General features: G+C 45.2%; 1 pseudogene; it reads left to right on the forward strand.

The window, feature by feature from the left end:
• Positions 1-525: 525 nt before the first annotated feature.
• Positions 526-643, forward strand: LOC133389762 (5S ribosomal RNA; annotated as a pseudogene).
• The last annotated feature ends 22,075 nt before the right edge of the window (positions 644-22,718 follow it).

Here is a 22,718-nt window from a genome sequence, read left to right on the forward strand (position 1 = left end):
TAATTTCACATTAAAATGCCAACCAAACCAAATTTCTCCTCCATGCCTAATCATTACATGAAGAGGGGTAGCTAGGAGAAACAGGTCTATGGGACATACTTTTTCCCCATCCTTGAAATGTGTATGCTAGGCTGGCTGCTCATGATCTCCTAGGGTTCTAAATGGCATAGGGAGCCTACACGGAATTAGAAGTTACACTTGGACTCTTGAATAGCTGGCATGAGAGACAAGTAGCATGATAATAAGAGCATAGTCGAAAGTGGAACCCTACTGCCCCTTCATGCTTTCTTTCCCCTTTCATGTGAATAACTGAGGAAGGTTATGTTCACAAGAACATAAGAAGAGCACTCCTGGATCAGACCAAAGCCCATCGTGTCCAGAATTCTGTGCCAACAGTGGCCAACCAGATACTTCTGGGAAGCCTGCAAGCAGGACATGAGCTCTATAGCTCCCTTCCTCTTGTGATCCCAAGCAGTTTGCATTCAAAAGCACACTGCTAATATTAGGGGTAGTATAAAGACATCAGCCTATGGCCATACTCCCTGAACATGCTTGATCTTGTCTGATCTCAGAAGCTAAGCAGGGTCAGGCCTGGTTAGTACTTGGATGGGAGACTGCCTGGGAATATTGGGTGCCGTAGGCTTAGCAGAAGGCAATGGTAAACCACCTCTGAATATCTCTTACCATGAAAACCCTATATAGAGAGATAGAGATAGAGATCGGGATAAGATTCATATGGTCGCCATAAGTCGTAATTGACTTGAAGGCATATAACAACAGATAGAGCCATTGTGACTAGTGGCCATTGACAGCCTCCTGCTCCTGCTTATTACAGCATATAAGAACCTTGCTGAATCAGGACAAGATTCTAAGTCTAGATTCCAAGAGTAACTAGCCAAATGTATCTGAGAAGCCAACAGCCGGAGATTCCCTACTGTTCTCCAGCCACTGAACAGGGTTCAATTGAGCCGTCATGGCTAATAGCAATGGATAGATCTTATTTCTGTGAATTATTCTGTCCTCTTTTAAAGCCATTTAAGCCTGTGGCCATTACCATGTGGTGTGGCAGCACATTCTTTAAATGAATTATGTATTGAGTGCAGAAGTAGTTTTTCTTCTCTGCCCTAAATGTACTGCCAGTCAATGTTATTGTGTGACCCTGAGTTCAAGTAGTAGGAGAGATGGAGAAAGAAAAAGATCCTCTCTATTTACTGTTTTCACACCATGCATAATTTTATAAATCTCTATCATATTTGCCCTTCAGTCATCTTCTAAGCTAAATAGCCCTAAGTGCTGCTAGTTTTTCACAGGAAAGATCCTTTATCTACTTTATCATTTTTCCCGCTCAGTAATGCCCGTTTTAAAGATGTTGTGGCCAGAACTGCATACAGTATTCCAAAGATGACCACTGCATGGTGTTACATAAGGCTGTGACAGAAAATGTTGTATGTGCCTCTGTTGTCTTCTGAGGGAAATTCCAGAGAGATTGAAATCTTAAATTGCTACATCTCAGTGAGTAGAACTTCACTGTCTGTCTCTTCCATGTCCTTGTTCTTTCAGTCTAATACAAAAAGATTGATATTCTTATTGTCTCCGACATGGGAGATATACTTAGTAGATCCCACGCACGATTACACACCTATTTAGAGGAACTGTAGCATCTCTTCTTGTCACAGGTTCCTCCCCAAGGATAATTTCCCCATGTGAGCTTGGGCCAGAAGTTCCAACTCAGTCCTTCTCTGGGCAGAAAATAGTGGATTGGATCCAGTCTGGCAAGGAATGGCACACCACTAACTGGCTTATTTTGTGAGTGATTTTGGTTACAAGTGTGACAAGAGCAACTCTCATTTGGTCCTCTTTGTATGGGGTGAGAGACAGAGAGATAGTCCTCATAGCTGGCTAGACTGCCACTGACTTGTGCTCATATGTCTGTCTTCTTTCCGTGTAAACTGATATGTATCAGGGAGCTATTCACACCTCTGACTTGTTTCTGTGTTCTCTACTGACCACCAGAGGAGAAGGAGCCATTTTCTCTTTGCCTCCTCTCCTCTAGCATGAAGGGCAATGTCCAGGCATGGTCATTGCAGCCTCCAACTTAGTTAGCTAGACAGAAGTAGCACCTTTCCTATCAATATGTATTTCTATTAAGAAAATAGTATTTTGTTATTTTGAAACTAAGTCTAAATCTGAGTGATATAAAGCAAGATAAAAGCTCGCTTTCTCTCAGGTTAAATCACACCCATCTAGCACCGAGCGCTTAGCAAGCTACACTAAGCTAAACTCTGCTAATTTACTAAAACTCTAATTGGTCTACCAGCCATTGGAGAACCCAACAATTTTCACCTATTCCTTCTCCCCACCCCCCTGCAGTCTCCTGAAAATGTGCTCTGCTAGGTATTTGGACCCTCTAGAACAGTGTGGGAGGTAATGCTGTGGGCTGCAGGAGGTTGTGAAAATCTCTCCCTTACCTCCAGTGGGAGTCTGTGCTGGATCTTCAGCCTTTTTGAGGTCAGAAAAAAACTTCTATTCATGGAAGAGCAAGTCTGGATTTAACCATTAATAAAACAGAAGGTTTTATTCCCCTTCTTTTTTTTTACTGTTCATTTGTTTGTTTGTTCATTTATATCCCACCCTTCCTCCCAGCAGAAGCCCAGGACAGCAGGAGTTGCTACGTGGAACAGTGGGCTGGTGCTGCAAAGCTCCCTTCCTGACCCTGGGATTGCTACTGCTTACCTGGATGGGGCAGGGCAGGGGTAAGGTTGGGTATACACAGGCACACTGATGGAGCTAATCTGTCACTCCCTCCAGTGGGCCCATGCAGACCCAACCTTCCTGCCAAACTGCCCTGCCCCTACATCATCCAGGTAAGTGGCAGTAACGGCCAGTGTCAGAAGGGCAGTTCTGTCGCACTGCCCCAACATACCAGCTGATCCTGTCAGTAGCATGGTAAGTGGATGTTGCATTTATTAGCAGAGACTAGGGATGGGATCCGTTGGCTGGGGCCGGTTCAAAACTGTTCCGTCAACCTAACAGGTCAATATTGATTTGAGTTCGTTCTTTGTCCACTAGCTGCTGCTTTTACCAAGCGCACTTGGAGGAAGCGGATTATCTGGATCCATTTCAATCGGGCTTCAGGCCTGGACATGGGACTGAAACAGCCTTGGTCGCCTTGGTAGATGATATGAGGAGGGAGTGGGATAGGGGCGAATGCACCTTCCTTGTCCTCCTTGATCTCTCAGCGGCTTTCGATACTGTTGACCACGTTATCCTCCTGGACCGCCTGAAGAGGTTAGGCATGGGGGGCACTGTATTGCAGTGGTTCCATTCCTTCCTCTCTGGTAGGTACCAAAGAGTGGCATTGGAGGATGAGGTCTCGGATCCTTGGCCTCTCACTTGTGGGGTGCCACAGGGTTCCATCCTCTCCCCGATGCTGTTCAACATCTATATAAAGCCGCTGGGGGCAATCATCAGGAGATTTGGGCTGCAATGTCATCAGTATGCGGATGACATGCAGCTCTATCTCTCATTTAAATCTTCACCGAGGTTGGCTGTAGAAACCCTGTCCAAGTGCCTGGAGTCGGTGAGTGGCTGGATGGGAAGGAATAAGCTGAAGCTGAATGCTGACAAAACTGAGGTACTGTTTGTGGGAGACAAGGGAAGGCTGGGGGATGTGGACCTGGTGCTCAATGGGGTACTATTGCCCCTGAAAGACCAGGTCCGCAGCCTGGGAGTCATTCTTGACTCCCAGCTGTCCATGGAGGCTCAAGTCTCAGCTGTGAGCCAGGTGGCGCTGTATCAACTCCATCTGATACGGAGGCTGGGCCCCTACCTTCCCAACCATCTGCTCCCACCGGTGGTACATGCCCTGGTCACCTCTCGCCTAGACTACTGTAATGCACTCTACGTGGGGTTACCCTTGAAAACGGTCCGGAAGCTGCAACTGGTACAGAATGCGGCGGCTCGTCTGATTAAAGGCAGCTGCTGGCAAGATCACATCACTCCAGTGCTGAAGGAGTTGCACTGGCTACCGGTTGTTTACCGGGCCCAATTCAAGGTGTTGGTTTTGACCTTTAAAACCCTACACGGTTTTAGCCTAGTCTATCTGAAGGAGCGCCTCCAGCATCGTCAGGGATGCCGCTCAACAAGATCAGCCTCAGAAGACCTTCTCTCGATCCCACTGGTTAAAACAGCTAGACTGGTGAGGACTAGAGAGAGGGCTTTATCAATAGTGGCCCCCACCCTGTGGAACTCTCTCCCAAATGATCTCCACCATGCCCCTTCTATGATGAGCTTCCGCCGGGCCTTGAAGACCTGGCTCTTCAGGCAGGCTTTTGGGGTGGGTTAGGTTTTTACTGTTATGGTTTTAAATTTTAATGTTTTAATGTATTGTTTTTTATCTTGTACATTGCCCAGAGTGGCTGGACAACCAGCCAGATGGGCGACTAATAAATTTAATAAATAAATAAATAAATTTTTACCCTCACAAAAAATACTGATATTAATATTGATATTTTGCATGGAAACATTGATATTTTGAAAAGAAATATCAATGCATAAAAGGAAATATTCTTAATATCTATTTTAGAGGCAGTTTTTTAAAAAAAAGTTTTTAGAAAATAGCTGCAGAAAATTGCTACATAAAAATCCAATCCGCAATATAGGGTCACAATGCTGTAATGCTAGTTAGCCATACCTGGAGGGGGAGGGGGTTGAGCTGTCCATCAGTTGTGAAATCTCTTTGAAGCTGAATAAAAAAAGTGCACTTTAGCTCCACTTTTTCAGTAAAAAGGAGCAGGGTTTGACTAGCTTTGTGTGCCCATTTCCAGAAGACAGAGGAGGTAGAGACACACTGGAACTGGGAGAACAGTGAGTTGTTTCTACCCAAAGCAAATTAAAGGAAAATTTGGCATCAAATCCAAATTGGGCAGAATTCTAGCACATCCTTAGCAGAGACTAATAAAAATAAAATCATGTGGATATTGCATTAGCAAGACTAAATGTTGGTAAGTTCATGCTTATACTAAGATTAGAAGACGAAGAAACCAAGAGAGCAAGAGAGCTTTATTTCACATGCTCATGAGCAAAGATGGACAAGCAAATGCTCCTAGATCTTGGGAAAGAGCAGCTAGCTAACTATTTATTTATTTAATTATTTAGACAGACAGACAGACATTTGTATCCCACCTTTCCTCCAAGCAGCTGGTTAGGCTGACAGAAAGTGACTGGTCCATGTTTGCTCATCCAATGAGCTTCATGGCTGAGTGGGGATTTGAATCTTGGTCTCCCAAGTCCTAGTCCAACACTCAAACCATTACACCAAAGGATCAAGAAACTGGAGATGGACCATAGCTCAATGACAGAGCATATGCTTTGCATGCAGAAGGTCCCAGCTCCAATCCCTGGCATCTCCAGGTAGGGATCCTGCCTGAAACCCTAGAGCAGCCTTTTCCAACCAGTGTGCCTCTAAATGTTGTTGGACCACAACTCCCATCAGCCTCAGCTAGCATTGCCAATGGTCAGGAAAGATGGGAATTGTGGTCCAACAACATCTGGAGGCACACTGGTTGGGAAAGGCTGCCCTAGAGAGTCAATGCCAGTCAATACTGAGCTAGATGAGCCCAACGGATTCACTCAGTATAAGGAAGCTTCCCCTGCTCCTATGTCCAAGTTGCAGTCATTTCATTCTTTATTAAGGCATCGCTTGAGTTGCAGATGGGGACACATAGCTAGCTACCTCCATGCTCTTGGTCAAAGAAGACTGGAGTTCATTCTTGTAGGATCTAAAACTCCAGGTTGAAAACTCATAGAATTAGAAATAAAAGAATTTTGAACCTATGATGTCAGTTCCAGAATTGAACTGACCTCCCTGCCTTTCCACACAAAAAGCCTGTCCTGATAACCCTCTTCCCAGTCATATAATATAGTAGTGGTAAAGGGTGTCATTTTGGTTTTGCCATCACTATACACTGGGAGTCAGAAATCCCTTCTGATCTATTTCAAATCACCCACAAATCAGCCCATAGACCCCAATCTACATTCTCCGATCTCTGCTCTTGGTTCCCCCTAGTATCTTAGAAGGTGATGTGTGTAGAACTCAAAAAAAAGAAAAGAAAAGAAAAACAGCTCCAGAGGAAGAAGAGCTAAAGAAAAGGGGAAGGAAAACGTAAGATCTCCCTCTCCCATCACCTCCATCATCTGGAAAATTCCTTTATCCCAAGGATTTCTGGGAGTTAGTTATTATGTGCCCCCTGTCGTGTAGGCCAGGGAAACACAAATGATCTCAGCACTAGCATTTAAAGGGCTACTCTGCCTGGCTGTTGCTGAGGTATGAGCTCACTGAAACTGAAACTGGAATGTGTTTTCAGGTAAATTAGCTCCAGAGTGTAGACAGAGTACAAACACAAAGTTTGTGAGCAACAATAAGAAATGACCCCCAATTTCCTATGAGTGAAATCCTCCCACACACACACACATGCAGCCTTTATACTGGCCATTTTATTTTCAGTTCCTTTTCTAATATTTCTCAACAAGGAATTTCCCTTCTTCATCAATGCAGCATTACTAACTTGACATTTTCATTAAGTGATCCACTGCACCCCCAAGATCTTCCCCTGGCAAATTAGAATTTAGCACTACCACAGGTTCAGAAACATGCAGTAACAGTATGTGGGGGAATCAGGTATGTCAAACATACTTCTCTGAACATACATAATGTGTGACATAACAATGGACCCTGAAATTGATTTCAGATTATCCTGTGAGAGGGCTCAAATCTATCCCTGTGTGAAAGGACCAGCATTCCAATATTTAAAAAGGCATACTACCCTGTGGGTACAGGAGGCATTTTCTTTGCATTTGGTTATGAAAATATCTATATACTGATGACAACTGCTTTCAGAAAAGAATATCTGATAAAAGAACATGTTTTCAAGGACTCTTAATACCCAGGAGATCAGAAAGGTCAAATATAATGGGAAAATGAACTGCTGAAAAGACTAGTTTAGCTGAAATGAAGCTATTTTTTGCTATTCTGTGCCATTTCAAAATTTATATTTCATATAAAGGGACCTTTGAAATAAAGTAAAAGGAGAAATAAAGCAAAGGAAACAGTATTAGTATTAATGGCTTAGATCCATAGCGTAGACTGCAGAAGTAGAAATTCTTTCCATTCATGCAGGGGGCTCAACACTTCACCTCCCCTTCTCTAGCCCTCCATAGAGCTGAACTGGATAGTCGGCTTATCTACTGGAGCCAATTTTCAGGGGCAGGAGGACTGAAGAAGAAAGCAATTAACAAAGACCCCATTGAAAAGAACTTATTTCCCCATGCTTACTGAGAATCTTTGGATCCAAGCCTTTGTATGTATGGATGAGGATCATCTGCTAAGAACGAGGTTCAGCGACTGGAATGGATATTTATTTACCCAATGTTGCCATAGTCCTTAAGCTGCCAGTCATCCATATTAGAAAACAGTGAGCTATTGAGAGAGCTCCCTGTTCTTCCAGCAAAATAGTCACTCTCCAGTGCTGCAATGCATTTAGGAAATTATATGGCTATCAGAAATGCTATTGTGAATCGGCACTTTGGTTTCATTTACATCACAGGACATTTGCTTCCCTCCAGACAAAAGTAATGTGTGGACTAGATGGTCATGATATCCCTTCAGCAATTTCTATGATTAAGATGCCACATGTCCCACTCGCAATGATCACAGAGCAACTGCTGACAGACATATCCATGACTGCCTACTGATAAGTGGATTTCCCTCAGTCTGTTCATCTGTTTCAGCCTGTCCTGTTTTAATTTCTAAAATTATTTCCAGAGCTGGAGCCTGCACAATTTGTGTCCAGTTCCTTTAATTTGTCATGCATATCCCTACCACCATTGACACCCTCTGCTTTGCTTGTGCTCACATGTGCACTGATAAATCACTGCAAATAAAGCAACCTTGAGTGGTTGGCCACTGTGAGAACAGGATGCTAGACTAGATGGGCCACTGGCCTGATCCAGCAGGCTCTTCTTATGTTCTCTTCTTTTGTCCTTACGTGTGTCTGGAATTACCCCTATACTTCTAGATATCGCTTTCCCCTCCCACCCACCTGCCATCTTGGGCAGTGAGACACACACATAGTGGGGGTAGAGATATTTATGTATTTATTTAGTTTCAGTATTACAATAGCAAAAGTTATCTTGGCGGCTGACAAGTAAAAAATAAACACAAAAATTGATCATGAAAACACTACCTTCACCAGAATAAAACTGAGTAACAGAATAAAACCAGCCACAACAAGTAGCATCAGGAGAACAGTTCTGAAAAGTACTAAACATATGTAATATTGCAAAGTCTGGGAATATTAAACAGGTCTTCATTTGGTGCTGGAAAGACCATAACACAGGTGTTATGTAAACCTCTTTGGGGAGGTGTTCCATAATTGGGGTGCCAGAAACTGCCGTTCCTGCCTTTGCAGGGACGAATTTGCCGCCGCCCTAATTCTAATAAGAAGACGCGGGAAGGGTCTAGAAGTTCTTGATTGAGCCATGTGGGATCATCTCACCAATTAGGAGGGGGTTTGATCAGCAAATATAAGGCTGGTCCTTCCCCCTAGCGTTTGCCTTTTTTGCCTTGCGGCACTTACTGCTCGTCCTCGCTTGCAGGGGCTCCTTCAGCGTCGATTGGTGATCGTTTGAATTGCTTCCATACTCAATTATCATTCTCTGTTGTCTGCTCCCCCTCTCCTTTGTGGTTCTTCTTATCATTTAATTGTTTGTTTGGTTTGGTTTCCGATTCCCGCTGATCAGCTGGGCTGTGGGCGTCTGCCCACGCGCTTGGCGGCTACCTGCCGGCTTGCCGTCTGTTTGCTGTTACTTTTAAATTCATTGGTGCTTTACAGCGTTCTTGGCGGTTCTCCAGCCCAGTGTGGCTATTTAAGGAGGGCTGTGGGGGGTGAAGTTCATGTTTATTGAGCATATCCCTTAGGATTATAGTATTGTATTTAATTCCGTACAGCACCTCCCCCCCGCCCCCCCTTTTGGCTTGTCTCGGTATTGTTCAAATTGCTAAGGTCTGTGTGTCTTCCTGGTTCATTTTAAATTATTTGTTTGTTTTTTGATTGTATAAATTAATTGCGTAGATATAATTATAAATTAATTGATAGAGGGGTTGTTTTTATTTAATATTTTAGAGATATAAAAGTGTGGTAATTTGATTTCCCTCAAATCCCCCCCTCTGCACCCCCTCTTCTTTATCCCTCCTCTTTCTCCCCTCCCCCCTCCCTTTAATTATTGCTTTGTTATAGTCTGTTTAGTCTTCGTTTCTGTGAGGTGGTGGTGGTTATTTTTATTTGATATTTGTGATATTTTCTGAATTGTTATTGCTATTTGGAATTATATTCCAGTGTTTTATATATTTGGTTGTTGGGGATTTGTTACTGTTCTACTTTTACAATTTGTTGTTCTGTTGTTGTTCCATTTCTGGTTTAGTATAGTATTAACATGCCACCCAAGAAGGTTCAACAGAAAAAAGGGGTTCGTGTGGTGAAGCAGGCTTCGAAGCGCCCTCCATCTCAACAGCACCTGTCTTCCGATGAGGATGAAGACATGGGAACCGTTCGTGCTTTGGTGGCTAGGGTGGAAGCTCTGGAGAGGGAGCACAGGCAGCCAGTGGATTCGGAGGCGGGTCCAAGTTCCACCCCTTCAGGTAGGAAATCTGCTCGCTTGGCGGCCAAGAGGCCTAAGTCACGTGTTCTTGCTGATTTGGTTTCCAGGATCAGTGTCCTTGAAGCTTCAGCACCTGTTGAGGAGCCCACAGTTCAGATACCTCCAGCTGGCTCGCCTGCGGTTCCATCTACAATCTCCTTTTCTATGCTCCCAGTCTCAGCTGGCACTGGGCTAATTCAAGGACAGCTTCTGCTTCAGCCAACTGGAATCCTGCCTGTACCCTCTGAAGCTTCTGGGTTCATGGCGCCAGCAGTGGTTGCCTCTCCAGCTGCTTATACAGGTGAGCATATTGCACCACCACATGCTCGTGACACACAGGTACAGACGCAAGGTGTTCGTGCACAGGACGCCCCCATGGCAGGTTCTCAGCTGCAAGGAGGTGTTCCACAACCTTCGGTGTTTATGGGAGGTGTGTTAGTTCCGCAGCAGCCTCAGCTTCGATGGCCTGCTGCAGCTGTGACTCCGTGGCAGCCATCCGTGGCTTCATCTAGTCACTCCCCTGCTTTTTTGCCTCTTCCTCAGGGCGTTTATCCACAAGGCGATACCTCCCTTCCATTGGGTGACCATTTATTGTTAACAACAAAGGAAAAAATTTGGCGCAGAGAGTATATTGATTTGTTTACTCTCCTTTTTCGCGAAACTGAGATAAAACCTAAGGAAGGTCATGATTTTAAGGAGCGTGAGGCAGCCATGAAAAAGAAAGTTGATAGTGTATGGCCTAATTGGCTGAACACCTATACAATTTACATGGGCGTAATGACTCAGGCTTATTCGTCTCAGGCCCTGTTCATGATTAAATATCAGGACTTTATTAATCTGGCCTTTTGTGAATTCTCTCGGACCGCTTGGTTGCGGTACAATGAGAATTTTAGGCAAAGGGCGCCATTAGACCCCACCCTTCATTGGGACATGGAGCATGTGAGCCTGTGGCTGCGCTCTATAACCCCAGCCAGGCCCACTCCTGGCAATAGAGCCGATAGTGGGCACCTTTTGGTGCACACGCAGACTTCTGCCTCCGGTTTCGGCCAAGGCGGGCAATGGGTTCAATCCCATCAAGTCTGCTGGACATTCAACAGCGCCGGCCATTGCCTCAGGCATCCTTGTAGGTTCCGGCACGTCTGCGGACTGTGTGGTGGCACCCACCCCAGTTCCTCTTGCCAGCGTGCCCATCAGGCTCGCCAGGGTACAGGGGAACAGCAACATCCCAAACGCGGGTCTGGCAACAGCGGCGGTACGTCGCAAGGCCAGTAGCCCTATTAAGTTGCTTCCTCTTGCGGGGTTGTTGGATTGTTATCCCAACAGGCGGGCCGCTAGTTTCCTGCTGCAGGGTTTTTCTGAAGGTTTTCGTATACCTTTTGAGGGTCCAAGGGTGGCTACTTCCTCTGCCAATCAACCCTCTCTTAATACTATGGCCCCTGCAGTTTTGGCCAAACTCAATAAAGAGATAGCTGCCGATCGCATCTCAGGCCCCTTTCCTCCATTAAATAATTTAAGAATTTTGCCTTTTGGTATTGTCCCTAAGAAGCAGCCAGGGGGATATCGCCTTATCCATAATTTGTCATTCCCTAAAGGCGCCCCTGTGAATGATGGCATTTCTCCGATATATGCCTCGGTCAGATACACGTCCTTTGATGAGGCTGTGAGAGTAGTCCATAGGGCCGGTAGGGGTGCTCTAATGGCGAAGTGCGATATAAAATCCGCTTTTCATCTCCTACCAGTACACCCTGCTGATGTTGATTTGCTAGGTTTCAAATTTCAAGGCCAGTTTTATGTTTATAGGGCCATGCCGATGGGCTGTTCTGTGTCTTGTGCTGCTTTTGAAGCATTTAGCACTTTCCTCGAGTGGGCATTACGAAGGAGGGCTTCTTCTTCCTTCTCAGCCCACTATTTGGCTGATTTTTTGTTTGTAGGGCCAGCGGGTTCTTCACATTACCTCCATTTGATTCAATCCTTTGAAGCCTTGACCGCTGAATTGGGTGTCCCTTTAGCTCCAGAAAAGTCTGAGGGCCCTTCTACTTCCCTTACCTTTTTAGGGATTCATTTAGACACTATGGCTCAGTCTTCCAGTTTGCCCCAGGATAAGTTGCTTGCCCTGTGGCAACGACTTCGTTCAGCAATTGTCTTGAGGAAGATCACATTGGCTCAGTTGCAAGAACTTGTAGGCCATTTAGTTTTTGCTTCTAAAGTCATTTCCCCTGGTCTCGCGTTCCTCAGGTGTCTCTGTGATGCCATGAAGGGAGTTCACTCTCGTTTCCATTTGATTAGGGTCACGGCAGGGATGAGAGAAGATTTGCAAATGTGGCTTGCTTTTTCGGAAGATTTTAATGGTCTCTCCTTTCGGCACGAGGAATTACTTTTAGAAGCCGAATTACAGGTTCATTCTGATGCTGCTGGGGGCCTAGGTTTCGGTGTAATTTTCAGATCCCAATGGTGTGCTGAGAGGTGGCCTTCCAAGTGGCAAGCCTCTGGGCTTACTTCTGATATGACATTTTCAGAATTTTTTCCAATTGTGGTAGCAGTTTACATATGGCTGTTGGCATTCCAAAATCGCACTGTATGTGTTTGGTGTGACAATTTGTCCACAGTGTGCGTTGTCAATGCTCAGACTTCTAAATCTCCTCGCGTTATGCGCCTGGTGCGTGCTATTGTCTTGCAATGCTTGCATTTTAATATCCTATTCATTACTCAGCATGTTCCAGGTTTACAGAACTGTGTTGCTGATGCTCTTTCCCACTTACAGATGGCATGTTTTTGGGAGCTTGCACCTGGAGCAGCTCTGGACCCAGTCCCGGTACCACCTTTCCTATGGAGCCTTGGCAATTAGAAGTCAGGGCTGCTATTGCTTCTGCCGTTGCTCCCCGCACTCAAAAAGTGTATCAACGTTCTTTTGCGAAGTTCCAGGCTTTCCGAATCAGTACTGCTCTGCCTATGGCGTGGCCTGTTCCCGCATCTCATTTATTGCAGTTTATGTTATATTTAAAAGGGCAAAATAATTCTGTCTCGACTATCGCTGGACACCTCTCTGTGCTGGCCTTTATTTCTAAGGCACGGGGACTGCCGGATCATTCTGTAGATTTTAGGGTCAGAAAGGTCCTTGAGGGTTGGTTGCGTTCTGCTCCCAGGCCCACTGAGCGGAGGAGGCCAGTCACACCCGATGTCCTGCTCCAGATCCTGGCATTGTTTCGCTCTTTATGCTCATCCCAGTATGAGTCGCACCTTTTTGCCGCAGTAACTCTGACAATGTTCTATGGTGCTTTCTGCCCTAGTGAAGTATTTTTATTTAATTTATTTAAAATACTTATACCCCGCTCTTCTTCCAAGGAACTCAGGGCGGCTCACAATTAAAACAATAAACAATCAGAACAACCAATATGCATGTTAAAAACAATTAAAAATAAATTAAATCAAATAGATTAAAACTGTAACATTTTCAGTTAAAAGCCTGCCTAAATAAAACAGTCTTCACCTGGGCACGAAAGGACGATAGCGAGGAAGCCAACCGAACCTCGCTAGGGAGGGAATTCCACAATCTAGGGGCAGCCATCAAAAAGGCCCTATTCTGTGTCTCGGCAAGAAAAACTTGCGAGAAAGATGGAATAGTAAGGAGGGCCTCACCGGATGATCTTAAAATCCGGACAGGTTCATAGAGGGAGACACGGTCTAACAGATAGCCTGGACCTAAGCCGTATAAGGCTTTATAGGTCAAAACCAGCACTTTGAATTGTGCCCGGAAACAGATTGGCAGCCAGTGGAGCTGGTAAAGCAAAGGAGTAGTGTGTTCTTTGAACCCAGCTCCAGTTAACATTCTGGCTGCCGCTCTTTGTACCAATTTAAGTTTCCGAGCAGTCTTCAAAGGCAGCCCTATGTAGAGTGCATTACAGTAGTCTAATCGGGATGTAAGTAAGGCATGTGTTACCGTAGTCAAGTCTGACAGGTCAAGGAACGGGCGCAGCTGGCACACTAATCTTAATTGAACGAAGGCACTCCCGGCCACAGCAGAGACCTGCGCCTCCAGGCTCAAAGTCGAGTCCAGGAGTACTCCCAAGCTGCGAACTTGAGATTTCAGGGGGAGTGTAACCCCGTCCAGCACAAGTTGAATCCCTATTCCCTGATCTGCCCTCCGACTGACAAGGAGCACCTCTGTCTTGTCAGGATTTAGTTTCAGCTTGTTCATCCCCATCCAGTCCATCACTGATACCAGGCAGCAGTTTAGGACCTGGACGGCTTCCTTGGTTTCATTAGGTGGAAAGGAGGAATAGAGTTGGGTGTCATCCGCATATTGGTGACACCGAACCCCAAAACTCCGGATAACCTCTCCCAGCGGTTTCATGTAGATATTAAATAGTATGGGGGATAGGACTGAACCCTGGGGGACCCCATAGGTCAATGGCCAAGGGGTCGAACAGGTATCCCCCATAACCACCTTCTGGGTTCGCCCCTCTAGGAAGGATCGGAGCCACCGTAGCACCATGCCTCCAAGTCCCATCCCAGCGAGGCGACCCAGGAGGATACCATGGTCGATGGTATCGAAAGCGGCTGAGATATCCAGTAGAACCAACAGGGACACACTCCCCCTGTCCAGTTCCCTGCGTAGGTCATCCACCAAGGCGACCAAAGCCGTCTCAGTCCCATAGCTGGGCCTGAAACCAGATTGAAATGGATCTAGATAATCCGTCTCATCCAAAAATCTCTGGAGCTGGGCGGTTACCACTCGTTCTATTATCTTGCCCAAGAAAGGAATATTGGAGACTGGACGATAATTACCTAATAATGAGGGGTAAAGGGAGGATTTTTTCAGCAAAGGTCTTATTACAGCCTCCTTTAGACAGGGTGGTAATCTGCCCTGTTGTAGAAAGGCATTGATCACTTCCTTGACCCACTCGATCAGTCCCTTTCTGGCATTTTTTATAAGCCAGGATGGGCAAGGATCTAACATACAGGTGGTAGGACACACCTCTCCAAGGATTTTGTCCACATGCTCGGGTTGAACAAGTTGAAAGGAATCCATTCTAATTATACAAGTAGAGGCCAAAGTTACATCCACAGAGACTGTATTGGCCCCCTCTAAGCGCGATGTGTCCTATCGGGCCTTATGCTCTGGCGATTGCACGTTAGGTGCTGATTTGGTGAGGTTTTCCCTAAGAGTCTCTAAGACTGATCAGAAGGGCCGTGACAGTATTGTCTCTTTACGCAGTTGCCAGAATTATGCCGTGTCTGCAATGCGTCAATTCCTGTCTATTAGGCCGTTGGGCCAGCGTTATGTTTTTATACGTGCGGATGGTTCTGCCCTGACTCAGTTTCAATTTTGGGCCGTTGTTCGGCGGGCCTTGTTGGCCAGTGGTCGCAATGTTGGAGTCTATGGGCTGCATTCTTTCCGGATTGGGGCGGCCATGGCCGCAGCCCTAGTGAGCAAGAGCATTAGTGATATCCAGGCGATTGGCAGGTGGCGTTCTTCCGCTTTCAAGTCCTATGTCAGGTATTAATTCTAAGTAATTTTAATTTCTGTTTTCTTTAGGTTTGCTAAGCCTTCCAGTCCCTGCGAGGATCGTCCTGTGTGGCCATTCTATCATGTTTTGGGCTCACCAGAGGGCCTCTTCGACTGTTTCCGGGACGCAGCTGCAGCTTTCCGCCAGAGCTACAGTTAGTTGGGAGGCTCAGAGGGGCATGTTATGGGATGCATTGATGCCATTGGTGTGCCAAATCATGTCTTCGGCTAGCTGGCCTCATGTTTTATTGGTTCATTTGGGCGAGAATGACTTGGTGCAGCAACCGGGTATGGATTTGCTGCTCAAAGTTACTCGTGATCTCACTTGGCTCATTCGTTCTTATCCCAATCTCATTTTAGTGTGGTCTGACATGCTTGTTATTTTTAAAGCTCTACCAATGGTGGCATTTTCTTTCATTTATGTGCATGACAAGATGCAGCAGCTGCCACCAGTAAAGCAGTTGCTAATAGGAATGGACAAATCCGTGTTTCTGGTCCACTTCATTATTACATTTGTTCACCGGTAAGTCTGTTAATCTTTTCACCGTGATCTGCATTTTTTTAAAAAAAATGTACACAAAGAATTCAATTTAAATTCTAAAGATGTTTTCTCTTAAAATATGCATTTCTGAAAGTATTTTCCCTGAAAATAAGCACTGCAAAATGTATTTGGGGGGGGGTGTTGAGCCAAGAACTGTGTTGGAAGTTTGAAACTGCAAAAGTTGATGGATAAACAACAGAATAATCCAAACTATCACCACCCTTGCACCATCCAAGCTACTGATGTGGAGCTTCCCCTTCAAATTGTCAAATGCTCAGGTGGGCAAGGCAGAAATGCTGCCAGTGGGATCTCTTCTGGAGGCAGCTAGCAGAAGGCCCTGAAACAGAGCATTCTGGAGGTATGGAGGGGCTGAGCTAGCCTAGGATCCATGCCTGGTAGGGCTGTATATGTGGCAGTGGGTCTGCTGTTCCATAAAGCCCTGCTAGTCGGTGGCTGGGGTTCTCATCCACTCCATAGTCTGTGAGGAATAGATCAGGTCAGTTTGAATGTTCAGTTCTCACATTTCTTCAGCATCCATAGTAGGAATTGCTAGCTACTGCTGCAGGATGATCAAATGTGGAAGAAAATGTACATCTATACTGGTAATGATTGGGAGGCAGTAGGGAAGGCAATGAAAGGTTTAGTTAGCAGTGTACAAATGAATGGCTACTGACTAGCTTGATGTTTCCAAAAAATTACCAAGCCGTTTTGAAATGATTTCCCTTTCCTAATGTCAAAATTATACAGAAAAAAACATATTCAGCTGAGATAAACAAGTTTTCTTTTTGATATTAAGTAGACAGGAATTGCACAATCCATTTATGCCTCTTGTACATTTGGTTTGCTTTCAGCAAATCAAATCAGATCTTAGTGAAGCATGTATAAATGCCCTTGGCAACAGAAGACAACACACAGTTTAATAAATCATGGCCATTGTTTGCATTCTAGGACCAATATTTTGCATGCTCTTTATTATCAACATTAGGGATGTTGACTATATTTTATGTATTTAGCTCACTCCTCCACACTATTTTGCTTTGTCTAGGAAATTAAGTAATCAAACTTCCTGCAACAGATTAGTTCACAAAGGTCACTAATGACACCATTAGGATTAGGAACAGATAAATGATAAATTGGGTATGCACAATGGGAGCTGGGGCCAAAGGGATGATTAAAAGTATTTTTTGTGATAGAGATGCATTAGTGTCAGGTATATTGCCTTACAACAACAAATTAAAAAAAACTCTAAAACCAAACAAAAATCTAAGAAATTCAGAAATGTTTGCATGGACAAAAAGCACAGGGATTCAGGTGACGTTGGGTCTTGCAGGGACAATTTTCCCCTGCAGAGTTGGGGGACCAGTTGGGATGGTCTGCCCCTGGAGACTGATGGGATCTGATAGATTCCTGACCGCTCTGGGGGAGTTTCCAGTGGATAGAGCAGGTGATGCTCTTGAGGCCCTAGTCTCACTATGGAATGGTGAGACTCGTAGGGCCATTGACACAATTGCTGTTGAGAGCCCTCTCCGGTGCCATGCAACTCGCTTTATTCTTTGGTATACTGAGGAGCTGCAGTCCATGAAATAAACCGCTCAAGGACTAGAGCGTAAATGGCATAGATTTCACTTTGGAGCCGACTGAGCATGTGTCCAGGCTTGTAATTAGGCCTACCATGTGGCAGTGAGGGCAGCAAAGAGATCCTACTTTGCTGCTTCCATTGCATCCTCGAGGAGCTTCCCAGCTGAGTTGCTCTGTCTGGTCTGGAAGTTGGTCACTCCTGACCAGGGGGATACTCTGGAGCACACTGTGTCCAATTGTGACTGCCTGGCTAAACACATCAAGGACAAAATCGCTTGGCTCCACAGTGATTTAGACACTGCTATTTTGGCAGTTCCAGCAGAGCTGTCCAATGCAATGTTGAACCCAGTATTGTGGGATCAATTCCAGTTAATGCGGCCTGATGATGTGGACAAAATGCTTGCAATTTGTACCCAACCACCTGCTCATTAGTTTCTTGTCCATCCTGCCTTATTAAAGCTTGCTGGAGTGGGGGAAGACAAGCCTTGAGCCTCCACACGGGGCGCTAATTGTGGGGTGGAGCGCGCCCCAGGCAGCGATGGGAGGGAGGAGTTAGAATCCACCCATCTATGGCCTGGCTCTCGCCAGATCACCCATAATCCTGGGCAGTTTTGCAAGAGCAGCCAAGAGGTGGAGCCAGACCCGGGCCTGTAAAGGCGCCAGTCTCCGGAGAGCCAGCCTCTTTCTTTGTGTGCCGGCTTTCCCACCCACCCTCCTTCGGTCTTAGGGCGTCACTGAGCTATGTTTAACTGGGTTGCTGGTTGACAGGGCCAGATAGGAATTTTTCCTCTCAACGAATCTGGCCTCAGAGCTGAGCAGGTTTTTTCGCCTATCCCTCAGTGGTTTGCTGTGCAGTTGTTAGGCGTTCACTCACTTCTGTCACAACTTTAAGTGGAAATGGCATTGGGCAGGATCAATCATAAGGGGGACTCCCATAAGGAATCCAGTGAGGGTACACGATGGCCACGCCCCTAGCTCGGGAGGGGTGCCACTTCATCCAGCTCACAACCCCTCCCACTGGTTGGTCAGCGGGACCACAGGTGCCTCAGGTTCACACCACATGGGTCTAAAGTGGGCCAACTCCCAAGGGTAGTTCCCAATTGCTTGTTGGTTGATTCAGCATTCCTCCAGCATAGGCTGCTGGAATGAAGCAGGTCCTTGCCCTACTGCCATACCAACCTCACTTTACTTGCTCTTATCAATAAAGTTGTGGCCTTACTTCACCCATAAACCTGTGTCTGGCTGTGTTATTCAAATTGCTAAAGAGGGTGCAACATGCTCCTACCACACAATGAGTCACTGGTGTGGTAACACATCTTTGTGTGATGATGTGATGCCCACTGTCTTAAAGAGGCAGTGGTGTGTCCACTTCTCAAAAAGCCCACACTACACAACTGTAGATCACTTGCCAACAGCCTTTTCTTGACAAAGGTGGTGGAGAAGGTGGTTGTAAAGCAACTGCAGGTATTTCTGGATGAGATTGATTACCTAGATCCATCCGGCAGCATTTGATACCATTGGCCATGGTATCCTGGACTGACTCAGTGGGATGCATATCAGGGGCACTGTATTACAGTGGTTCCACTCTTACCATCAGGGCTGTCCTGGCTAATCTGCTGGATACAGACTCATTGGTGTGTTTTTCTCCATTATGTTTAATGTGGAATGTCAGCTCAGAGCATTTCATAAATCAGCTTACAGGGTTACACAGGATTCTGCATCCCTACACAGCAATACAAAGCATGATTACTCAAGCTAAGACATTGTTGCAGCAATTAGGCACACCCCTCTGGACCCCTGAAGAAGGTTTAGGGTGGGCTCTCTCTATTTGATAAGGAAGTTGTCTCTGAGTGGGATAGCAGGCACTCCTACGAACTGGGTGATGAATGAGTGTTAATTGTGCCTGTCTGTGGATCATCCTGTGCATCCTTGGCAATGGGGATGGAGGCAGTTCAGGGAGGTCTTCCTTGGACACTGCCTCTGGTCCAGCCTCTGATTCCCCCTCCCCTAGCAGAGATGGCAATGGTGGCAGGGGTGATGAGGGGAGGTGAAGGGAGGAACAGGGGCTGGCTCACTGTCCGACAGCATCAGTTCTTCAGGAGGACCTGGGACTGAGGGAGCACTACTGTCACTGTACCGAAGCCTACTCCGGTTTCAGCCTCTTGCAGTTGCAATCCATTGGTTCTCTCTTCTGGGTCCCAGTTCTCCTTTTCCACTTCCAGATTTATTTATTAATTAAATTTATTTGTCGCCCATCAGGCTGGCTGTCCAGCCACTCTGGGCGACGTACAAAATAAAAACATACAAATACATTAAAACATTAAAAATCTCAACAATAATAATAAAACCTAACCCACCCCAAGAGCCTGCCTGAAGAGCCAGGTCTTCAAGGCCTGGTGGAAGCTCATTATAGAGGGGGCATGGCGGAGATCATTTAGGAGGGAATTCCACAAAGTGGGGGCCACAATTGAAAAAGCCCTCTCCCTAGTTCTCACCAGTCTAGCTGTTTTAACTGGTGGGATAGGGAGAAGGCCTTTTGAGGTTGATCTTGTTGAGCGGCATCCCTGATGATGTTGGAGGCACTCCTTCAGATAGACTGGGCCGAAACCGTCTAGGGTTTTAAAGGTCAGAACCAACACCTTGAATTGAGCCCAGAAAACAACTGGTAACCAGTGCAACTCCTTCAGCACTGGAGTGATGTGATCTCGCCGGCGGCTGCCTTTAATCAGGCGAGCCACAGCATTCTGTACCAGTTGCAGCTTCCGGACCATTTTCAAGGGTAACCCCACATAGAGCGCATTACAGTAGTCTAGGCGAGATCACTCCAGGGACACTCCACAGGGCCCACAACAAGGGCCATGTCTAGAGAGTAGCACTGGGTGAGTATTCCTCAGCACCCAGGCATTTGTGCAGGGTGCTATTCTCTCCCCAGTGCTATTTAACATTTATATGAAGCAGTTGGGAGCAGTCATTAGGAGTTTTGGAGTAAGGTGTCAGTAGTATACCAATGACACACAGCTCTATTTCTCCATAACTTCTGAATCAGGAGCAGCTGTGAACTCTCTGGATCAGTGTCTGAATGCTGTAGTGTACTGGATGAGGGCCAACAAACTGTGCTTGAATCCTGGGAAGACTGAGGCTCTTTGGTTAGGTGGTTCCCATGTCTGGGAGATAGGCAAGTTACCTGTTCTGGATGAGGTTGCACTCCCTCTGAAAGAGCAGGTCCATAGCCTAGGAGTACTCTTGTATTCATCTTTGTCACTAGAGACACAGGTAACCTCTGTGGCTAGGAGTGCCTTTTACCAGCTTTGTCTGGTTCATTCTTGGACAGGGATAGCCTGACCACTGTAGTCCATGTGTTGGTAACTTCGAGGCTGGATTACTACAATGTGCTCTATAGCCCTGGTTCAGAAGCTTCAGCTGGTGCAAAATGCAATGTCCAGACTGCTGGTAGGAGCACATGGCTGACAACATTTGACACCACTTTTAAAACATCTGCACTGGCTGCCCATCCACTACTGAGCCAGGTTCAAGGTCCTTGTATTAATTTACAAAGCCCTGAACAACTTAGATCCAGGACATTTTAGAGACTGTCTGAACCCTTATAGACCAGCACAATCTGAAGGAGTGGCTTTGGTTGTCCCCCCGAGTTGGCGAGGCTCATTTAACATCGACATGAAACCAAGTCTTCAGTGTCATTGGTCCAGTTCTCTGGAATGCTCTGACAACAACAATTCAATAGGAACTATCTGTTTTAGCCTTTAAACACCTGCTAAAAACCTTTCTGTTCTGCCAGGCTTATGCAGGCAATTAAGAAGATGTCTTTTTGCAATAGGTGACCTTTGTTTTTACTGTATTTTTTTTACTGTATGGTTTTTTTTAAAAAAGTTGCAAACCATTTTGATATTCTTAAATGAAATAGCATACAAATATATGTATAAATAAATATAAACAAATATTTGTGAATGGACAGGAGATGCTTCCCTCCCCCATCTCCCCACCCCCACGGCATCCTTCCCAGACAATCTAATGGATTAGTTTTGCTCCATTAGATGGCATGGAGGAACACTGGAAGGAAATGGCAGTGGGATGTCATTTTTCTGAGATATCAGACTGAGTTTTTTTTCAAAATTCCAGAAAAAAAACTTGGCTAATTTCTAAATTAATCTGAAAAGAGTTTCCTAGAGGTCATTCTTCTCTATATATGAAACAGAGCTTGCAGCCAATCAAATACCTCCCTTTATCAGTCCTCCCTGAAACTGGAATCTACTCTATGATTAAAAATAATGTAGATATAATCAAGCAAATAGTTCATTCGCATGATCTCTCCAAAGGGCTCTGTCAGACTCACGGTATGGAGTTTGAATATTTATTTATTTATTTATTTATTTATTTTATTCGATTTCTATACCGCTCACAGCCCGAAGGCTCTCAGGGCGGTGCACAACATAGGATAAAATACAATAGAATCACAAAAACAGTAAAAGCATACATATTAAACAATTAAACAACCTGATATACATTAAAAGCTAAAAGATAGATTAAAATGCCTGGGAGAATAAAAAGGTTTTAACCTGGCACCGAAAAGATAAAGGTGTACGCGCCAGGCGCACCTCATCGGGGAGACTGTTCCATAATTCGGGGGCAACCACCGAAAAGGCCCTAGATCTTGTTACGACCCTCCGAGCTTCTCTGTGAGTCGGAACTCGGAGGCATATTATGTCTTTGTTGTATGCCTAGTTTTGAAACACAGCCTTTCAAAATAGGTGAATGCGTTGTGGCTCTTGTATCTCAGTTTAAGAGGAATGGAAACTGCCGTGATTTAGTCATGCATAAATGAAGCAAGCCACATAAAATATGTGTGAAAATTTGGAAGCACAAGTAATCTAAGACATGCAAGAGCTATATATTTTTGTGTTCCTTGTGCCCCCCAAAGTCTTTTTGGGACTTGCATTACAGGATCAAACATGCTGAGCCTCCAGTTTATATCTTATTCTGCAAATTAAGAACCCTATACTCTTTTTTTTGCACAGATGGGAATTTAATTATTATGTCCTTCTAGCATTATTTTAATCTACTGAATGTAATATTTGACACATCTAGTTAAATCCAATATGAAAACATTGGTGTAAAGAGCCACCAATTATTCAGAGGCTTACTGTTTTTTTAAAAAAGCTGCTTCAGTTTGATGTTCAAAAATATCCAATGGTAATTTCTCTACCTCTCTCTATTCAGTCTTGAAGTAAGACATTTCTTGGGACAGTGGGACTAAGCTGCTTTGAAAATGTTCCACTGTTCATGAAGCATTGTCCTCACTCTGAATTGACATCATTTGCCCTTAGTGACATAATCATGTAACTTCTTCTGATTGTTTACACAGCATCTGTGTAATAGATA

Source organism: Rhineura floridana, chromosome 7 (assembly GCF_030035675.1).
Source record: "Rhineura floridana isolate rRhiFlo1 chromosome 7, rRhiFlo1.hap2, whole genome shotgun sequence".
NCBI classification, from domain to species: Eukaryota; Metazoa; Chordata; class Lepidosauria; order Squamata; family Rhineuridae; genus Rhineura; species Rhineura floridana.